Genomic DNA, 17,760 nt, shown 5'->3' on the forward strand with positions numbered 1-17,760 from the left:
AACAGCGGGGATTGGGGAAGGGGGATTTGTGCATCCGAACCAACTGTGCATCCCCGTGGTCTCCCCCCAGACATGGCGGCAGAAAGTTTAAGCCTTCAAAGGCAGGTTTGCAGACAAAGGGATCCAGGGGTGAAGGCTGGGGTGCAGCCCCACTAACCTCCAGAAGCTGCAAATGCCAGACACAACGGGTGCAGATGGGGGGGGGGTGTTCTCTTGGGGGGCTCCAGAGGAGCCACCTGCTCTTTAAAGCCCAGAGGAAAAGCCACCCCGCATTGTTCCTGCCCTGCTCTCACCACCGCTGCTGCTCTGCAACCCTGGGTCCCTATGTGCTCCCAAGGAGTCTCCTTGTTCCTGGCCTAGGCTAGTGCAGTGTGATTGGCACACACCCTGTCTCACACCCCCCAGCACATCCTCCTCAGCCAGCCCTACCTCCCAGACACACACAACACAAGCTGGAGCTCAGCCAGGCCTGATGAAAGGCACCGTAGAAACAGGAGGCAGAGTTTCTGCCAAGCCCCCTGCGCCGGATTGGACCCCCTCTGCCCGCAGCAAGCAGGCAGCGCTGCTGTTTCATAACCACCAGTCTCTACTCTGGCAGGGCGAGAGGCACAGGCAAAGCCTCTGCACACCCACCGCCCTGGATCCAGACCCCCCCGCTCCCCAGCCAGCCATGGGGCATCTCGGGCAGGTGCATGAGCAACCCCACCCCAGGGCGCCCACCCCTTGCCAATGCAGCAGCCAGGCTGTGCCCGCCTCCAGCCCCATTCGCCCCCCAGCTCCCAGCGCTTCCTGCCCGCTGACGGTCCGTGCATTATTCCATAATAATGCCCGGAGCCCCCCACCCGGCTCGGGACGCCCCCCGCCGCCCCTGCTCCTGCGGGCTTGCACAGGTCGGTTACCCGCGCCAGGTCGGGCTCCCCGGCTCTCCCTGCAGCAGGTGGAGAGCCCGCTGGGAGGGAGACAGAGAGGGGGCTGCCTCCTGCACACCACCCCAGTGCCGGCAGCCCAGCCTGCTGCCGCCGCCGCCGGCCCGGGCCCCGTCCCCTGCGTGCTGGCAACGTGCAGGAGCCCGGGAGCCGCTCGCCCTGGGGCGGCTGGGCCCCTCCCTTACCTGCAGCGCTGCGGCTGCTGCACGGGGCGAGGGGGTGGCCGCTGCTGGGCCCCGCCGGGCTCGGCCCCACCTCGGCCAGGGATCCGGCTGCCCCGCTCGTTCACCGCCGCCGCCGGCGCCTCCTCTCCTCCATCTTTGCAGCTGGCTCTGCGCTGCCTCCCTCCGCTCGCCCCACCACCAACAACAACATTCGGTGACGTCACTCCCCGTCACGTGACGGAACCCTGGGCTAAAAATAGCCAGCCCTCCCCTCCTCCTTCTTGCCTCCCCCCCGCCCCTTCGCCTGGTCCCCGCGGGGCGTGGCTTCCAAGAGGGAAAGCGCGTCACCGACACGGTCTTAAAGGGCCAGAGGCAGACGGGGGTGGGGGGGGAGGCGCGTCACCGACACGGTCTTAAAGGGACAGAGGCAGATGTTGGGTGGGGGGATTTTCAGGGCTGGAGCCGGGGCATGCAAGCCCCAGCTGGGACAGGGATTGAGGGTGCAAAGCCAGGCAGTCAGCCCAGCCCCCAGGGTGCCGGGGTACCCTTCATGTAGCCCCCATTCCCAGCTCTTCCCGGTCACTTATTCCCTAGGGCTTTTCTGCCCCGGTCCATATCCAGCCTGCGCCCTATAGGCCGCCCGCCGCCCAAGCCTCAGGCAGCTCATTTGAGCGTTTCTCTGCACCTCCCACCGGGGCCAGCCAAGAGCCCAGACAGGCTCATATATGGAGACCCTTGTCAGAGGGCCCCGCTCCCCGTTTTACAGATGGGAAACTGAGGCACGGAGACACGGCGGCCACAGTTCGGGCAAAGCGTCCGCTCATTTTGGGACACTGGCCGGTGGCTTTCCCCAGCCGCACAGGAACGTGGAGACTCAGGACCCCGGGTTCAGTTTTGGGTTTAGCAGTTGAGAGCTTTCTGCTCCTGTGCCTTCAGCCCGTCCCATCCAGATCTGCCATGAGTCACCCCTCCCTCGCTCCCGCCCCATTCCCCCTCTCCTAGCTAGCCCCTCCCCCAACTCCTGTCCCCCTCCTCTGCAGCCACATCCCTCTTCCCCACCTCTGGCTCCTGCACCTCTGTTTCACACTTCCCCACCATCAGGCATCCCAGGCAGCCTTCCCCTCCCTCCTTCCTTTCCAGGGTGCACGCGCGCACACACACACACACACACACACACCCCTGGTGTTGCAGCAACCCCTGGCAGGTAGTCATAGCAATTGCAAGGGGAAGTCCTGTGTGGTTCCTGCAGCCCTGGGCTGGCACATGCTAAATTGCCCTGTGGGGGGGAATGGTTCACACTGTGGGGGGATGGACCATGCTCAGTGCAAACGGCAGCTTTGAAGACTTTATCTGCTGAGCTCTAACAAGTTTTTACTGAGTGTGGGCAAATCTCTTTTTTTGCAGAACTTGGCCAAATTTGTGCCCGTTTTCCCAGAGGTGGCGAAAAGGACCAGCCTGACTCCAGCCTGACCTTCCTGCCAAATTTCAGATCCATGTGCCAAAACCTGGAGGCGCTGAAGCTTCTTGAAGAAATGGTTGTAAGAGGTTGTTTAACATGAATCAAACAATTTTTTCTCCTCTTCCTCTCATTCTGGTGAAACTTTCTGGACATATTCAACCTGAAGTCAGTACCTGGCATTGAAAACTTTGGTAGAGCCCTGGTGGATACAGGTGTCTACCCACAGAGGCAAATATCTGTGGACAGACATCAGAACCTGCAGATCCACAGGGCTTTACCCCCCAGAGACACTGTGTCCAATGGAGAGTAGCACAGTCCCATTGCAACCAGGAGGCAGTGCCCCATGCTGGCAGCTCCTCTTCGCCATGCGGCTGTGTCGCCTCCAGCCCTGCCATCAGCAAACAGGAGACACTTGGGCTGGGGGCAGGGATGGGAACTGTGTTGACAGCATGGGGTGCTGGCTCCCAGGGGAAACAAAGCCATTGGCTGCAGTGTCAACTGGGAGTAGAGCCCTGTGAATTGCAGGTCCTGATGTCTATCAGAGAATCATAAAATCCTAGGGCTGGAAGGGACCTCAGGACGTTACTGAGTCCAGCCCCCTGCCCACAGCAGGATCAACCCCAACTAAATCAGCCCAGCCAGAGCTTTGTCAAGCCAGGGCTTGAAAACCTCTAGGGATGGAGATTCCACCACCTCTCGAGGTAATGCATTCCAGTGCTTCACCACTCTTCTGGTGAAATAATTTTTCCTAATATCCAACCTCCACCTGTCCCTCTGTGACTTGGGACCATTGCTCCTTGTTCCGCCATCCATCACTACTGAGAACAGCCCCTCTCCACCCTCTTTAGAGCGCCCCTCCAGCAAGTAAAGGCTGCTCTCAACTTGGCCCTCACTCTCCTCTTCTGCAAACTCTATCTGTGAGTATCCACAACTGCAGCTAGACCTTTGCATCTGGGCAGGGCTCTAACCATCAGCTCCACCCATTGAAGTTTGGCACACGTTATAATCAGCTGGGAACAGGGTCTTATAAAGGAAAATGATGGGCAAGCTTCACAACAGGGTGGCGCTTGCAGCCCTAGCAGGCATGAAGCAAGAGAGAGTATGATCTCGCTTCCACCAAAGCGAACCCGGAGTGAGGCCAGGCATAAATCCAGCGTAATTCTGGAAAGAGATCAGAATCTTGCCCACACGCCTTATGGCTAACACATTACAAGGGCAATTTCCCCGCCTTTGATATTCACACTTCTACATCCCATGCAATGAATAAGACACATCCAGCTTAATTTGCTTCATTAGCTGGTCCTGCTAATGACAAGTAACTTCCTTTTCCTTCTTTTTTTTTTCTTGCTGCTATATGTACCCTGTCTTCTGTAATTTCCACTCCAACCCATCTAAGCAAGTGGGTTTTACCCGCAGAAGCTCATGACTGAATAAATTGGTTAGTCTCTAAGGTGCCAGAGGACTGCTTGTGGTTTGTGTAGTTGCAGAGTAAATGGCAACCCTTCCGAGACTCCTTACACACCTTCGGCACCACTGGTACATGATGTGCTTCAGCTTTGTGCTGCAGACAGGGGTGTGCCAGTTGGGGGGGCAGCCCCCTTCGGGGGGGGGGACATTTCATAATGGGAGGGCGCAGCACGATCGGCTGCCGTACCTCAGGTTCATCCGTCTCATTAAAAATGGTGAACTATGTCTGTGTAGTCACATTTAATTTTCACAGCAGCTTGGAAAGAGAGGCTGCTGAACTCTCTTTTAGATTCAAATTCGACACATTAACACTTGGTTTGAACCAGGATGGGAATTTTCTGGGTCATTATAGGGGCTCTTATGCACACTTGGCTTTATCTAATTCTTGACTCCCTGCCCCCCCTTCTGCCCCTCTACTCTCTGATTAGCTCACCTTGATATTTTTTTTCCGATTTGTCCACCTTGATTACTATGTTTGGTTCTCTGTGCCTTAAATATTGAGTCTGTTCTGGTCCAGCTATGATCTGAAGAAGTGGGTCTGTCCCTCGATAGCTCATCACCTAATAAATTATTTTGTTAGTCTTTCAAGTGCTACTGGGCTGCTTTTTTGTTCCGATTCATAAAGTTTTTACATTCTACTTGTGTATTTTCTTGCATGTGCCTAAAGTTTTTTTTCCCCTCACATGAACTTAACCGAAATTTCCATCAGTTCGGATGACATTGGACAGGTTGGAGGGGGCTGCTAAATGAAGCGATGAAAAGTGGGGCTCAAAGTGAAAAGTTTGCTCATTCCTCCTCTAAGCCACCTTGAATGAGGTTTTTATACTTTTCTTTCCAATGATTCCCAAGATGCCACTTCTCCAGTTTAAGAGCTGGGCCCTGCATACATCCACTGTGGAGACCAGAGCCCAGCTCACTGGTTTTTGACACCCTGGCAAAATGAGTGCAGAAGAGGTGAAAATGTGACATTTCTAAGCCCCAGACCAGCAAATGTAAATAACTGGAGATATACATCTGCTAGAACAGGAAGGGACCTGAGGAGGTCATCTAGTTTACTCTGCTGCCCTTTTAGCAGGAGCAAGCACTACTATCTTCCCCCTATTTTGGGCACAGATCCCTAAATGGCCCTGGGGGAATTGAACTTCCAACGTGGGGTTTGGAGGTTAATGCTCAAATCACTGAGCTATCCCTCCTACAATAGAGATACGTGTCTCCTAGAAGTGGAAGAGACCTGAGATGATCATCTAGCGCTGTCCTGGCAGAGCCAAGCACCAGCCTTGACAGCTATTGTCTCTTCAAGGATTGCGCTCATAACCCTGAGTTTAGTAGGGCAATGCTCAAACCTCTGAGCTATCCCTCCCCCTTAAGCTACTTTGCTTAGCTTTTGTCACCTGCCTTGTCCAACTGACCACAACTTAATACTCAAGGCAGGCTCTCAACTTTAACTTAGCTCCAAATATAAATGGGGTCAGAACCAAGCTAGCCTCAAACCAGCCAACCGGCTTCCACCATTCAAAAAAAAAAATCCCAATCACAGATGACTGTCCGAAACCCAGCAACTGCAGCCCTGGGAGCCCAAGAATGAAGCCACTCTGAGTGAAAGTGAAACTCCCCCCAGGAAACCCACCCTGGGGCTGGATATGAGACATGTGTCAGGTAATCACAGAGTGCAAAGAGCATCAGAGGAGTTGGGTTTTAAACAGTCTTTTGCTTTCAGTTCTTTGTAAGAATAGAAACCTATCTATCACATACAGCTGGAAGGGACCTTCCTAGGTCATGAAGTCTGCTTGCCTACACTCATAGCAGGATTTGCTAACTAACCTAATTTTTAATTTATTTTACCTCACTCCTTAAACAGCCCTCTCAAGGGCTGAGCTCACAACCCTGGGTTTGAGCAGGCTAATGCTCAAGCCACAGAGCTAGCACTCCTGTAGAGAGGCTTGTGCTTCAGTAACTTAGGCTGTGATCCTGCAGCTCATGCCTGTTCCCACAGTGGTCATTCCAGGGTGGGCACAGATTAGATTATAGATCAGCACAGAGGGCACAGAAGAGGAGGCACAGCTGATGCATGGTGTGATGCAGCTACATGCTGCTGGCAGAGGGAACTTTTTGGGCTTTGGTTTCCTCATCTATAAAATGGAGATAATACCCCATAGAGGGGTGGAAGACAGAGAGAGAGAGCCTTGCCCTCTACTAGATGGAATTAGGACTCTCGCCTGCGTGTCATAGGCCCTATACTGACAACATAAAGGTGATTTTCTTTGAGCTCCCAGGAGAGGAGCCAGGGCTTTGGGTGCATTAGCACCACGTTTGAGATGCAGACACCTCAGGGATGTATAGATTTGTTTTGTCCTTTAAAAAATTCATCAAGTCAAGTCTAAACCTTGGATTTGTAACAAAAATTATCTAGGCCCCACTCTGACCCTGTTGATGCTCCTCCGTCTGCACCGGAAGCTGGCGGAGAGTCGCCAAGCTCTGGCACATGCCCGGTGCTTGTCCTCTTTTGCAAGTTACGCCACCTTGGCAGAGGAGTTTGGCCCAGGCTGGCTCTCTATAATCAATTTACTAGTAAAAGACAACTGAGCAAACAGCACATTGGAAATAGCCCCAGCAGCAGCGAAGCCTGGCCACTGCTCTCCTGACGCCACCAGGGACCGGCGAGGCCGTGCTGTGGTACTGAGAGGTCTCATTCACTTCCTGTGCACTTGGCACCCCAATTCCAAAGGGCTCAGCGTCTGCAACCAGGGCTGGGTCTTCCCAATGTGCCGAGCCACCAGGAAGACCCACCAGCCATTTATTTTGGTGCTTATATGGATCTGGCAGAGACCTTTGGATTTGCCAGCCTGTGGCTACAGCCAGCCTGTGGCTACAGCCCTTCTCAGCTTCTCGCCACACTCTGTAGTCCAGGGCAGGTTCCCAGAGCTTAGAACGCCTCCTCCTTAGTTCACCTCCTTTTCACCCTAGCGTGTGTGAGCAGAGTTCCTCTCTGCCACAGCCACCTCTTGTTCCCAGCTTCCCTGCCCAGCTGGGCTTTCTCCACCCCAGCTCTCCTCCATGTGGTGTCTAGGTGGGTCATTAGCCCTTTCCAACCTGCTCAGGCCTTGGGTGGGATGGGTCCTGCCATCTCACCACCTATGTGACTTAGTTCTGTTTTCAAAAGCAGCTGTCAACCTAGCTCCTCAAAGATATAATACACATCTCCTAGAACTGGAAGGTCACCTAAGTCCAGTCCCCTGCCTTGATGGCAGGACCAAGCACCATCCCTGATGTCTATTTGCCCCATCCCTAAATGGCCTCCTCAAGGATTAAGCTCATAACCCTGGGTTTAGCAGGGCAATGCTCAAACCGCTGAGCTACACCTCCCACAAAAGGCCCATGGGCTCCAGCATTCCCTGTAAGCGGTGTGCTTGGGTGGCCACCCAGCTGATTAGCAGAGCTCCCACAGAGCCCACAGCCAGCAGCAGAGATTTCTACTGGTGGTGCACATCCAAATAGGCCTCAGTGCACATAATAAAATTTATCCCACACCTGGATGGGGAAAATAAATAACAGGACCATTGGTGAGCATCTCCCTTTGAAATCAGGGGAGTCAGGTGGCTCGATTCCTTTGAGGATCTGGACTTTAGGCACCCAACTCTCATTGGAAGCCAATGAGCTTCTCAGGGAGAGAGATTCAAAGGTGGCTATGGACCTGAATATGTTAGATGGGCAAGAGCAAGTTCCACGCCTGTTTCCCAGGGGAATTAACCACTAAAGCTGCCTGGGTGCCTTTGAAAAGCCCACCAAGTGCCTACCTCACCTATGAGCCCTGTGACAGGGTCAGGCCAGAGGACTAACCTACAACGGGAGAGAGGCAGGTCTAACGGCCCTGGCTAATCAGGTGTTATCAGAGGCCGAGTGGGAGCCGTGGGAAAGAAGCTGCTATGAACCAGATAGGGCTAGTTGGTCCCACTTGAGGCTGGCCCGGGACTTTTAAAAGCCTACCCCCTGTAGGGAGGTTGGGGGAGTGGACGTGGACGTGGAGGTTGGAAGAGGCGAGGAGATTAGAGCAGATGAAGAGGGTTAGAGAGCAGCAGAGGAGAACCCCAACAACATCAGAGACAGTGGGGATGTGAGAAGCTCCCACTGGAAGTGTTTGGGCTCCCTGCCCCTAGTAACCTCAGAGCTCAGCTGGAGGCTGGGAAGAACTGGTTACTCAGCCTGGTCAGACCAAGGGCCTCCCACCTGCTGCCCTTCAAGCCAAGGGACCAGAGCCTGAACTCCTGCAAGTGGGTCCCATGCTCTGGGACTGAGGACTGAACAGGGGCCTGGGGCCCAGGGTTGGTACTGACCCAGCCACAGCACATAAAGGGCTTTGAAACTCTGTCCCAAGAGACTTTTGAAGATGTTGCTTATTTTCCTAAGTCATTTGGGGCACACTTAAAAATCTGGCCCTGGGGCGTTTTCTAGATATCTTCACAGCACAGCCTCTGTGTGTGTGTGTTTCACTGGTGCCCCTGAACTGCCCATGGAAAGCATTCAGCAATTAAGTGGCTCCTGGGCCTTCCCTGTCTCCTGTCCCCCGAGGTCAATTAAATCAATGCCCAAATCAAAATACTCTTTTTTTTTAATTTCCTCTCCAAGTGCTTACGCTTCAGCTTCGACCTGGGACTGGAAAATCCAGCTGGGCTCTGCCCACCTTCCCTTTCGTTGACCCTGCCTTCAGAATAGAGCTGGAGATTCTGTTGCTGTTGCACCAGGTGGAAGAGAATCCAGTTAGCTCTGGCCTGCTGCAGGGCCAACTTTGTTGGGAGCACTCTGGGACTTGTTTTTTCTGTCTGTGAAATGGGTGTACTAAAGCACTAGAACACTATTGTCTTTCCTACTCTATGATGTTCCTCAGAGACATGGCAGACTGGGGGAAGCCCCCCAAAAGAAGCTGAAGACATTCCTCCAGCGCACATTAAGAAGACGCTTGGGAATTCCTTGGGGGGATGGCAGAAGAGTCTAAGGCTGCGTCCACACTTCCAGTGCTGGGGCTGCATAGACCAAGTCTGAGGCCAGGTCTACGCTAGACATTAAAGTCGATTGTAGACACACAATTCTAGCTACAGCAATTGTACAGCTAGAATCGACTTATTTACAATCAACTTATCTGGCCGTCCTCACAGCCGGAGGTTGACGGGGGGGAACTCTCCCATCCACCTCCCTTACTCCGGGAGATTGAGGAGCACACGGGTCGACAGCTGACCCCAGATAGTTCGATTTTGCACAGCTCCACTAGGTGTGTAAAACTGAACCCTGGAAGATGAACCCTGAGTAAGCAGCAGGAACACAGCACATGCTCGTCTGCAGCATTTCCTGGGAGAAAGTGGTCAAAAGAGCATTCCCGGGCAGGGTCATTCAGGGCATGTCGGGCATGGAAATTTTGGCTTTTTTGTCCACATCTGGTGCTCAGTGTTTCAATGGTCACCCCTGGAAGTCTGGCCCTGAGCACGCTTGGAAGTCTGGCTCCCTGAGGCTGCCAGGCGTCTGGAAGCTCAAAACGGTGGCGCCTTTAGTTTTTACTGATAACCATGTCTTGCCGTAATGTGTAGGAGCTCTAGTGGTGCATCTGAATTGTCGTGTGCTAGGGGCTGTACAACCGCAGGGCAAAAAAACATGCCTCATGCAGCTCACAATCGAGGATCTGATGGGAGAGACCATCTGGATACTGACAAATGGGAGCCCAAGGAAATAATGAGACAATACGGTCAAGGACAAATCCACTTAGTCCTGCCTCAGCATCAAGGGTCGAACTCTTCCAGCCCAACAGGGCTCAGATTCTCTCAGCAGGAACATGTTCTGGCTCTTTTTGTGTTCTGCCCCTTTAAATCTCTGTCAGTTTCATGCAGTCGGTTCCATGTGCCGAGGCAAAGGCAGCAGAAATCTTTGTTTATTTAACTGGCTCCGGGTTTAGGGATGTTGGCCCAGATTCACTTCTGTGGCCAGGCTCGCGTGGCATTGGCTGGCCAGCTGAGAATTCCCTATCTAGGAACCAGGGTGGGAAGCTCTCCCTTGGCAGAAAGCAGCACCAACTCCCCAGAGAGAGCTGTGATCCCCTAAATGGGCACTGGGAGGCCCCTTTACATGGGTGCAAGAACAATGTGGCCCCAGGTATTTGGAATGGGCCACAAACCCTCCTGCTTCAGGGCAAAAGCCCCCTGAGGGGTCAGGAGGAAATGTTTCCTCAGGGCGGTTAATCCATAACTGCTGTTGCAGAGGGTTTTATTGGGCTGGGTGGGGGCCGGATTCCCCATAGCAATGCCTATGTTGCTATGACTAGACTCTAGCAATCTTATTTAGCAGGCCAATGGCCAGCAGTGCCCTTACAGGGTCAAACATTACCTGGAGAGGTGGTGGAATCTCCAGCCCCAGAAGTTTCTAAGTCCCGGCATGACAAAGCCCTGGCTGGGCTGATTTAGTCGGGGCTGATCCTGCTTTGGGCAGGGGGCTGGACTCAATGACCTCCTGAGGTCTCTTCCAGCTCTAGGATTCTCTGATTCTAAGAGGGGAGAGATCCACCCGTACCACCCCAAGGGCCGATGTCTCCACTGTGTCAATTGCTGCAGTCCATGCAGCTGTTTACGCGAGAATCAAAGTTGGCCCGGGGCAGGGCAGCAAGGCACAGTTGTAAGGCTGTGGGGCGCTTGGGGACCCAAAGTGTAAGCCAGTGATTTCAGCTGGCGGATTGTCCATGAGTCCCCCAGATGGGTTTCTCCATCCCTGGCTCCCACATGTGGTCAAACACCGCAAGCCCCGAGCTGCACAGACAGATGCATGAGCACGTTTCACCTTCCGCTGCAGCATTGGGTGCAGGTTGCTTGCAAGGATGGTCTGGGGCTGGTTTAATGATGTTCTGCACCTTGGTCCTGCCCTCTCTCTGCCCATGGTGCTCCGCAGTTTCGTTTCCTGGGGGCTGTGATACTTGGCTCTAGTCTGGGCGGCTGGGTTTGGTGGTGGGTGCTCTCGCGGCCTCATGAAATGCAGGAGGTCAAATCCGCTGGTCCCTTCTGGCCAGAGCTGTCTTGTCCATTGGGTGCTTTGGGGTACTTGCCCTATGTGCTGAGCAGCCCCTCAGGGCCAAAGGTGGCCTGGAGGATTACTGGGGATCTGGCTAGGCTCAGCCCTGCACTCACAGCAGTCAGAAGCAGAGCAAACCAACCCCGGCTGGCTCCGCTATGCCATCTCCTAGCCGGGTCGCTTCGCGAAGCAGAGCGCTCCGACGCCAGCCTGCTGCAGCCCCCCCAAGCAACGCAGCTGGAAGCCGGGCTCAGGGGAATGCAGCTGGCTGGGAGTGGATCCCTCCGCTTCCCCCCGCTGCAGTGAGTGTGACAGATGGGGCCCAACCCTGCTGCTGGCCCTGGAACCCTGGGAATCCCCCGGGGTCATGTCGCTTGACAGCAAGGACTTGGGAGAAGGGGGACAAAGCGGGGAGGGGAATGGAGTAGGGGCGGGGCTTATGGGAAGGGTGCAATGAGGGTGGGAGGTGCCAAACAGGGGTGGGAAGAGGCAGGGTGGGGGCACAGCGGCCATGAGACTTGGGGGAAGGGATGGAGTGGGGCAGGGGAGGAAAGAGGCAGGGTCAGGATAGGGTCTGGGGCAGAGGGGGGTTGTTCCAGGCTCTGCAACCCCCCAGGGACGGCACTGCTTCTGCTTCAAACTCTACAGCTGTAGGACACCAGCTAGTGGATACTCAGGCGCCTGCTGCAAGAGGCTGGCGGGAGGCAGCCCTGCGGGAGAGCGAGCAGGAGGGGATGGGGAGCCAGAAGCCTGTGAGGTGAGGTTTCTCCAGGCAGGCTGCAAATCTGACGCTGGCAGATGGTTCTCAAATGTTTTGGAGATGTGCTGGGGAAACGATCAGTGGCCTGGCCCCACTCCAGTGTCAATACTACACACCACGTCCTCCATTCACTGAGAAATCCCCAGGTCGCTTGTCTTGCGGCTGAGAAGCCCGACTTGAAAACATCGTCTATTGTGGGGCTCAGCAGCTAAGAACCCAAATCCTGCCGACTGTCAGGAGGTGCCTAACTACCTTGGGCTCTTTTGGAAACCCTGGTTATTTATCGCAAAGTCAACCTCTCTGGTGTATTTCCTGGCTGGGGGGTCTACAGTGAGAAACTGCCCATAATTTCCTGGGCTAATGCCACCAAATCTGCCAGTGCCAGCCCTGCAGGCCAAGGGCGCTAGGTGTCCATTGCAATAAAATGGAACAGAAAGGGTTCGAACCCTCAGACAATACAAGGCTTTCAAGACAAAGAGTGTAGCAACTTCCTCCCAGGATGGGTCTTCATAGTCCATGCACAAGCCCCAACCTGCAGCACAGATCCAGGCCTGCTGACCTTGATGGGAACTTTCCAGCTGATCTCCATGGAAGCAGGACCAGCCCCATTCTCCTCACAGGGCAGAGGGGTGTGGCCTGAAGAAAAGTGGGAGGAGTCTGTGCAAAGTGGGAGGAGCCAAAAGGTGAGGCTGCAGCCACCTCACAGATGCACCCAGCAAAAGTGCAGGAGGGAAAGAGGTCTCCTTGGCAGCTGGGCTCACTCTTTCCAGCAACTACCCACAGCTTGACTTTTTTAACCCTATATTTGCTGGGTTGTAAAGCCAGGCATCCATGGGAGATCAGGATGCATTTAGGAATGGCTGCACTAGACCAAGCAAGAGCAGAGTCCAGCCTGCTGTCCATTCTCCAACCCCAGCCACTTCAGGGGGAAGTGTAGGGACCAGCACAGCTGTTTGAGCCTGGGGAGAGTATGAAGGCTAGCAGCAAGGATGAGGGGAACTACAGCTGGGATCACCAGAGATGAAATGAGACAGCTCCCCCACCCCATTGGCCCCCAAAGCTGGAATCAAGTCTTTCTTAGATGATCAAAAGTCTCAGCACCCATTGACGTCAGCACCCCTGCAAACCAGGTCCCAGGGACTGCAATCAGTGGCCTCTTATGAAAATCTGGACCCTGCTTTTTCTCTGCCTCAGTTTCCCAGTCCCCAGACAGGGCTTATGTTACTCACTTCGCATGGTGCTTTGAGACCAATGGTAGAGCAGGGTGGGGTAACTGCTGCGGATTTTCATTGATCCTCCTGCTGCTGAAAGAGAGAACCAAGCACATACCAGCTTGTTTAGGGAAACTGGTACCAGTTTGGTTAACTGCTGGAGCAAGGCCAGTGAAATCCCTCCTGTAAGTAAGCACACTGCACTGATACAAACTAGGAAGGCACCAGCACCACTTATTAGATACATTCCACTAGTGTAACCCCCTCTTATGCTGGCTGAACCAGCTTTTTCCTCCTCTGCTTTGCACTTAATGTAATGCGTAACCTCCCCGCAGGAGGCCTAGAACCTGGGACTTTAGTCCAGGAGTCCCGACCATTTGAGCCAAAAGCTGGCTGGCGCGCAACTAAGGCTGTAGAGGTGACTTGGCCTTTCTCTGTGTAAGTGGTCTAGGTGCTGCTACACAGGATGGTGAACCACACCTCGGGGTGTAGGTTACACACGCACTCTCGGTGCAGAAACAGTCTGCATGCACTTTGCACTGTTGTAAGGTATTACCCCAGGGGCAAATCATGCCTGGGAGCTTTGCAATACGTTGGTGCAGACACCAATCCCTCCCACACTGAGTGAGGCAGCAGCGAGCCACCCAGTGGAGTGTGAGTAATGCAGCTGCACAGAACACAACCGCATCACCGCATCTTTGGAAGCGAGGCCTGCCAAGGGTTAAGCTCAAGGAACAACCAAGGAGAGGAGCTGGGGGCGACAGCCCTGTTTGTGTGAGCAGCCTGCGGTATGTATTTACCTTAGTGTGTGCGTGTGTGCAGGGGAGGGGCTGAGAGATGAATCAGTTTCAGGTGAGTCATTTGCGAACTGTTCCCAAGGACTAGCGGAAGCCGGCGTCAGGCCCCCGAAGCCGAGCGGCATAATCTAACCCCACGCAATGCAGAGATCGCCGAAGAAACTGACAGGAAGAAAACAAAAGGCCCAGGAGAAATTAAATGCGTCCAGGCACAACATCCCCCTGACACCCCCCACCTCCACACACACACATGCCCACCCCCACCCCCGCCCCACCCCGCATTCATGTCCCTGGCTGTGGATGGCCGGCGAAGCATTTCTGCATTCCTCGCCACATCGCAGCCTCTCAACCTCTGCAGATATGAAGCGTGTCTGCTGGCCCCCTGTGTTTTGCGTCCACGGCTGCACCTGTGAGTCAGGAAAGCGAGGGAGGGAAGCAGGGAGCCTGCGGCGGCGTGCTCTCAGAAAAGGGAAATGGTGCATTTCATTCAGAGATGGGGCTGGGAGGAAATTTATGGGCTGTGGGGGGTTGGGAGAAGCTGGGCTGGGAGCTCCCAGGCCTCTGTTATAACTAGCAGCTTTGCGGGAATCTCAGAATCCCAGAGCTGGAAGGCACCTTGAGAAGTCATCAAGTCGCACCCCCAGCCCTCATGGCAGGACTTGGCACCATCTAGATCCCTGGCAGGTGTTTGCCCAATCTGCTCCTAAAAATCTCCAAGGATGGAGATTTCACAACCTCCCCAGGCGATTTATTCCAGTGCTCGACCACCCTGACAGTTAGGAAGCTTTTTCCTAATGTGCAACCTAAACTGCTTTGCTGCAGTTTAAGCCCATTGCTTCCTGTCCTGTCCTCAGAGGTTAAGGAAAATAACTTTTCTCGCTCCTATAACAACCTTCTGGGTACAGATTGAACCCCTCTAGTCCAGCATCCCTGGGGACCTGACCAGTGCTGAACGAGAGAATGTCCTGGGTCATGGGAGGTCAATATTTTCTAGCACGTTACCAATTCTTTCATTGCTTAGTGAGCTCTTAGAAAACCTTTAGGGACAAATTACAGGTAAAGACCAGCACAGAACACTGAGAGCCAGGACTGGTGGCTGGAAACAAACTATGGGACCTCGGGAAACCTGGCCACACCCCTGGTAAGTGGTCGTCCGGCGAACTAAAATCATGCCGGCTTATGGACGTTGCTGGATGAGAGAGTGCCGGACTAGAGAGGTTCAGCCTGTACTTGACAGCTGTTGTAATGTCCCCTCTCTCTGGCTTCTGAATGTTGATCAGCACCGTCCTTTTCTGGTCCTTTGCTGCTGCTACAGGTTTTCCCAGCAGCTGTGGTCTGGAGGCTGTGAGGGCGGGATCCTGGGGCGTAGGAGCCTATGGCTTGGCCTTGCTCTGTCAGACAGGAAATGCCCGGCCGCCAAGCACACAAAGCTGGCACCTCACAGAATAGCAAACACAAGGTCCCGGCCCGTCTCTTCAAGGTATTCAGTGGGCTGAGCCCAGTGCACAGCTCCAGGGTGGCGAGCAGGATCACCAGCCCTGCTCCTCAGAGCCAGTGGAAGCTTCTATCCCTAGGGCAAAGCTACTTTGAGCAGGAGATGGTGGTGGAGCTGGGCCATTCGGTGCAACAAACTCCCCCAGCCCAAAGCACCCTACCTTCCACTCCAAGGCCCTGGAGCGCAGCTCCCACCAACCTGTGCTGGTGTAAACACTGCTGTTTGGACTGCAAACCCTACCCAAACAGAACCCTCCCCTGCCCCCCGCGTCCTGCCTTTGGGGAGAGGCTGGGAAAGAGGACGACAGAATGCCCCGCTGGCCAACAGGATAACCCCTGTCTTCGAAAGAATCCTTCCCGTGAAAAAAGGGAAGAAGGGTTCTTTCGAAGGTGGGGTTTGCTTTTGAAAGAGCAGGGTCTACACTGCTTTTCTTTTTTTGAAATAAGAATATGCAAATGAGGTGTCAGATATGTAAATCTGCACCTCATTTGCATTTTCAGTTTCCCTCATTTGCATGCCTCTTTCAAAAGAGGAATGCAAGTGTAGACGCAGCCAAAAGGGATGCGGCACACTGGCTATGGTTAACTGGTAGGGGCTGGCCCCCGTCCGCCACATGCCAGAGCACCCCCCGACCCTGCGGTGCACCCAGGCCAGGCCCCTGCATGTGTAGGCACCGCCCACCTGCAGCAGCAGCTTGGGCAGGGTTGCTCCAACCCAGCCAGAGCAGCCCCTGTCCACAGCCTCGCAAGCTACCTCCCTACCCCAGTTAACTGGTTAACTAATTAAATGAGATTTTGCTTCCTTAATGATCATAGAGGCAGAGAGCTGGAAGGAACCATGAGGGGTCATTGAGTCCAGTCCACTGCCCTTCTGGCAGGACCAAGCCCCATCAATATCATCCCTGTTACATATTTATGCAACTTGCTCTTCAATATCTCCCGTGATGGGGATTCCACAACCTCCCCAGGCAATTTATTCCAGTTGTAACCACCCTGACAGGAAGCAGAGCGGTAGCCGAGTTAGTCTGTATCTTCAAAAACAACAAGAAGTCCTGTGGCACCTTATAGACTAACAGATATTTTGGAGCATAAGCTTTCATGGGCAAAGACCCGCTTCATCCTGAAGCTTTTGCTCCAAAATATCTGTTAGTCTATAAGCTACCACAGGACTTCTTGTTGTTCCTGACAGGAAGGTTTCCCTAATGTCCAACCTAAACCTCACTTGCTGCACTTCAAGCCCATCGCTTCTAGTCCTGTCCTCAGAAGTCAAGGAGAATAAGATTTCTTCCTCCTCCCTGTAAGAAGCTTTCATGTGCTTGAAAGGTCTTATCATGACCCCCTCTCAGTCTTCTCTTTCCCGGATTAAACAAACCCAGTTCTTTCAACCGTCCCTCACAGGCCATGTTTCCCAGACCTCTTTGTTTCAACATTTTGTTTGCTCTTCTCCGGACCTTCTCACATTTGTCCACATCTTTCCTGAAACGTGGCACCCAAAGCTGGACGCAAAACTCCAGCTAAGGCCTAATCAATGCAAAATAGAGCAGAGCCTTTAAAAAGTGGAAGTCAAATCCTAGTGAGGAAAATAGACAGGAACATAAACACTCCCAAATTAACTGTCATAATGTAGTAAGAAAAGCCAAAAAAGAGTTTGAGGAACAGCTAGCCAAAAATTCAAAAAACAATAGTAAAATGTTTTTTAAATACATTAGAAGCAGGAAGCCTGCTAAAAAAGCAGTGGGGCCCTTGGATGATAAAGATATAAAAGGAGCAATCAAGGAAGACAGTGCCATTGCGGAGCGATTAAATGATTTCTTTGCTTCAGTCTTCACGGCTGAAGATGTTACAGAGGTTCCTAAATCTGAGCCAGCCTTTTTAGGCGACAAATCTGAGGAGCTCACTCAGATTGAAGTGACATTAGAGGAGGTTTTGGAATTAATTGATAAGCTGAATAGTAACAAGTCTCCAGGACCAGATGGCATTCACCCAAGGGTTCTGAAAGAACTCAAATGTGAAATTGCGGAGTTATTAACAGTGGTTTGTAACCTATCCTTTAAATCCACTTTGGTACCAAATGACTGGAAGACGGCCAATATAACACCAATATTTAAAAAAGGCTCTAGAGGAGATCCTGGCAATTATAGACCGATAAGTTTAACATCAGTACCAGGTAAATTAGTAGAAACACTAGTAAAGAGTAAAATTGCAAGGCACATAGAAGAGCACGAATTGTTGGGCAAAAGTCAGCATGGTTTCTGCAGAGGGAAGTCGTGTCTGTCTAATCTATTAGAATTCTTTGAAGGGGTTAATAAACATGCGGACAAGGGGCACCCAGTGGACATAATATACCTAGATTTCCAGAAAGCCTTTGACACGGTCCCACACCAAAGGCTTTTATGTAAATTAGGTGGTCATGGGATAGGAGGAAAGGTCCTTTCATGGAT

The 17,760-nt window shown here is 53.2% G+C and overlaps 1 protein-coding gene across 3 annotated transcripts in view; it reads right to left on the reverse strand.

Annotated features, from left to right (window-relative positions):
• HDAC5 (histone deacetylase 5) overlaps positions 1–1,249 on the reverse strand; it is a 127,189-nt gene extending 125,940 nt beyond the window's left edge. For 2 of the 3 annotated variants that reach the window (XM_074979271.1, XM_074979272.1), the window contains exon 1: positions 1,112–1,249. The gene's annotated coding sequence lies outside the window, so the exon portion shown is untranslated. The remainder of the gene's footprint in view (positions 1–1,111) is intronic. The other variant, XM_074979278.1, reaches the window with a different exon arrangement.
• Between the last annotated feature and the right edge of the window lie 16,511 nt (positions 1,250–17,760).

The sequence above is a fragment of the Carettochelys insculpta genome, chromosome 28 (genome assembly GCF_033958435.1).
Source record: "Carettochelys insculpta isolate YL-2023 chromosome 28, ASM3395843v1, whole genome shotgun sequence".
Classification (NCBI taxonomy): domain Eukaryota; kingdom Metazoa; phylum Chordata; order Testudines; family Carettochelyidae; genus Carettochelys; species Carettochelys insculpta.